Raw genomic sequence first — 3,948 nt, forward strand, 5'->3', positions numbered from 1 at the left:
CCTGGATGTGCCCCAACCAGGGATTGAACCTGCAATCTAGTTATGTGTCCTGATGGGGAATCGAACAAAAGATGTTTTGGTGAACAGGGCAAGGCTCCAACCAACTGAGCCACCCAACCAGGCCTCTTTTATTTAAATTTTCTTGATACATGTTATTGTCTTTTGATTTATAGATTTAAGGCAGTTCACTAAGACATGTATAGGTACCTGCACATATAGCATTTGGCATATGTCTAAAGCAGTACTACTAACTTTTAAAATATTTTTTTTCACTTTTATTACATATACTAGAGGCCGAGTGTACGAAATTCATGCACGGAGTTGGTGTCCCTCAGCCGGCCAGCACCCTCTTTAATCTGGGACTGCTGGCTCCTAATCGCTCCCCTGCCAGGCTGATTGACACCTAACTGCACCTCTGCTTCCTGATCATCCACAACTGCCCTCCCCTGCCGTCCTGATTGCACACAACTGCCCTCCTCTGGCAGCCTGATCGCACACAACTGCCTTCCCTGGTGGCCTGATTGCCCACAACTGCCCTCCCCTGGAGGCCTGACCGCCCACAACTGCCTTCCCCTGCCGCAACCCGCCTCCTCCGCCAGGACCGGCCTCCATCCCAGGCGATGGAGACACCAGGACCGGCCTCCACACCGTGCAGAACTGCAGGACCCCCAGGCCTCCCCATGCTGAGCAGCCACTGGGCCCTGCCTCTGCTGTGTGTGTGGCCATCTCGTGGCAGCCATCTTGTGTCGTCGCGTGAGAGTGTTGCACAAGGGCATGACGCCACCTAGGCTTTTATTACATAGGATGCACACACAAAAAAGATGTCATAGGTCATTTCTTGGGTCTACTTACATTCAGTCCTTGCTCTTGAGCAGCCTTCTTTGCTCTTACCAGCTCGACAAGTTCCCTATCGCTTCAGGCGGGCCTTCTTTGTCCTTGCCAGTCTGCATAGAAATTGCAGAAGTACTTGCAGTTGTACTTACTGGTTGGTATGTTTCCAAAGCTTGTTCCAAAAGCTCTTGTTCTGTTGTCCAAGGGTGAAATCTGTGCACGTACCTTCAAATCATTGTGAAAGTGTTGCACTGTCTGCTTGAGGCACTGGAGACTCCGTTCTTTCAAAAACTTATCAAAAATCTTTTTATGCCATTTCCTCAACAAGGGTCAAGTGTTTGAAGACTCTTTGCTTTTTGTATAACATCTTCGGTGGTTCTATTGATTCCAGAAGAAGAATGCATGTTCATGTAATTAGCAATAACTTCTCATCTTGAATTTTTGGCAGCAGGAAAGAGATTCACAGACATAATTAGTAACTGCTGATCATATTCTGACCAATTTTGACTGCAATTTCCACCTCCACCAGTTGATTTCTTAGATGCTTATCACATGAGCCTCAGCTTCCTCTTTCTCGTTTCTAATTTGCTCATTTGTTTCTTCTGTTTTTCCAGAGCAGCCTTTTCTATTTTGAGAATGATGTGTTTCATTCAAACAAACACTGTAAACGTGCTAATTCAAGGTGCTCACAAAGTTTTCCCACTTCTATCATTTTTAACCTGCACTTCCTCGTTTTCACAAAAGTGATTGCAGGTCTTGCATGAGCTTTGAAATTTTTGCCTTTCCTTTTTAATGGCTTTTACCTGGCTATTTTGTCCTTCTTTGCCCATAATGCTTGTTGTCTACCTTCTTCTTCTTCTTCTTTCTCTTTAGCTAATGGAGCAGCTCTAATTCACTTGTCTTTGTTTTTCTTTAGCTTCTTGCTCCTTCTGTTTTGCTTCTGCTTTCTTTTCTGCTTTCTTTCCACATGAAAGTTCTTAGTTTATTAATCCTCTCATGAAAAATCTGTACAATCACCAGGGATGAAGTCAGTGAAGAATCATTAATACTTCTGTTATCCAATCCCAGCTCACTTTTGCCAGCACCAACATTGGCCTTTGTAGTCCCCCTGACTTTCTTCATCCTGTTCTCGCATTCCTTTCTTTGTTTCCTTGGGGTCTTCTTCTCATACAGGCCATGTCTTCCAAGTCTATGTTTGGGTTCATTTTTCTTTGCTTAATCCAAGGAAAATAAGTCATGCCAAAGCCATTTGTCTTGCCACCCCCAAAATGGGTTCTGAATCCAAACACAAAGATGATATCTGATGTTACCTTATACATTTTGGCTAGTTTTTCTCAACTTTCTCGGGTACTGTTGCCTTCTGAGGGTGAAGGACATCAATGACCGCTGGTTTCCGCTGAAGTAGTCTGTTGGTCATGGACTTCCTGGTCCGGGTCGTTACTGTGTCCTTCATGATGGCAGCCGCTACTTCTTCCTTGGCCTCCCCCTCTTCCTTAATTTTTTAAATTCTTGGATCAAAGCTATATGCATTGTCAATGAATGTCCTTACTCTGTTTGTTTCTTCTTTTTTTCATTGTGGCCTTGCTGCTCTGTTCTGTTTTTCAACCCATATCCTCTCATCACAACGTTTTCCTTTTTCTTTTTCTTCTTCATCTAAATGGGAATGTTCTAAGAATGAAAATTGTATCAGAAAGAATAAAATGTATCTACATCTTCAAATCAGGAATTCATATCACCAAGTCTCGGACATTTTTAAAATTTGACCTTTTGGAATTCCTTTAAAACACTGGGAAAATACTTTGAAGAAACTGCATTTTGCTTCTCTTTAAGAAGCAACTAAGTTATCAAAAGTACTTTGATTGATTTTGGTGTAACTTTGTATCTTACATGGCCAAGGCGAAGTACTGCCTAATGATCTTGGTTCTTCAGTGGTGGGATCAAGTGTTTTTTGGACAGGAAATTCTTCTCATTGCAATTCTTCACCTTCTGATTGCTCTGATAAATCTTTCTTATCCTCCAGTTCCTGAAAAGAGGCCGAAGAATTTCTGTTTCTCCTCTTAACAAAAGCTTCAAACCATCTTCTCAAAGGTTCAACTTGATAGTGTTGAGGTTGTGACTGAAAGAATTGAGAGTTGGCCTTGGCTGGGTGCTCAGTTGGTCAGAGTGTCATCCTAGAATGCCAAAGTTGCAGGTTCGATCCCAGGTCAGAGTACATCCAACAATGAACCAATGAATGCATAAGTAAGTGGAACAACAGATTGATGTTTCTCCCTCTCTTTCTCTCTATAAAAAAATCAACTAAAGAAAGAAAGAGTTGAGGGGCTTCAATGCATTGCATGGAATAAATTAGAGGCCAGCACATGAGTGACGGTGGTGCCCTGGGTGTCCACATCACTAGGCGGCAGCAGCATGATAGTGCCAGGGCCAGCCCCAGGGGCACAGCAGTTCACATCCAGGCTGAGGGTGCTCAGCGTCCCCCCAGGCTCTAGCAGTACTGCCTGCCTACTGACCCTTCTGTAGTGGTGGAAACACTCTATATTTGTGCTATATAATAAGATAGCCACACGACCGCTTGTGTGACCAAGGAACAAAAAATAATTTTATTTTACTTAAATTTAGAAACAACCTGTGGCTAGTGGACAGCACAGCTCTAAAGTCTGGGTATATATTTTATTCTTAAAACTTTTTATTTTAAAATAGAGCCACAGGCAGTTGCAAAAATAGTACAGAGAAGTCCAGTTTCACCTGTTTTTTTTTTTCATAGTATACTAGAAGCCCAATGCATGAAAATTCATGCACTGGAGAGGGGGGATGTCCCTCAGCCCAGCCTGCCCCTCTCACAGTCCAGGAGCCCTCAGGGGTGGGAGGCAACCCGGCGATCAGGGGAAGGTGACACCCGCATCACACCTATGCCACTGCCACTGCTGGCAGCACAAGCCTTGGCCGGCCCTGGTTATCTGAGCCTCGGGCGGCCCTAGGTGGTTGGGCAGCTGAAATATGAGGCTTGCCTGCACCTCGGGCCGGCCCCAGGCAGGTGGACAGCCAACATCTGAGGCTTGCCTATGCCTTGGGCAGGCCCTGGGCAGCTGGGGGGGTGAGGGCGGGTCCAGCCGCACT

The 3,948-nt window shown here is 44.8% G+C and overlaps 1 protein-coding gene and 1 pseudogene across 1 annotated transcript in view; one reads left to right on the forward strand and one right to left on the reverse strand.

Annotated features, from left to right (window-relative positions):
- The window catches only part of DENND5B (DENN/MADD domain containing 5B), an 831,092-nt gene that overhangs the window by 37,404 nt on the left and 789,740 nt on the right, over positions 1 to 3,948 (forward strand). The window lies entirely within an intron of this gene.
- LOC102773732 lies at positions 832 to 2,284 on the reverse strand (annotated as a pseudogene).

This window comes from Myotis davidii, unplaced genomic scaffold (assembly GCF_000327345.1).
Source record: "Myotis davidii unplaced genomic scaffold, ASM32734v1 scaffold902, whole genome shotgun sequence".
Classification (NCBI taxonomy): Eukaryota; Metazoa; Chordata; class Mammalia; order Chiroptera; family Vespertilionidae; genus Myotis; species Myotis davidii.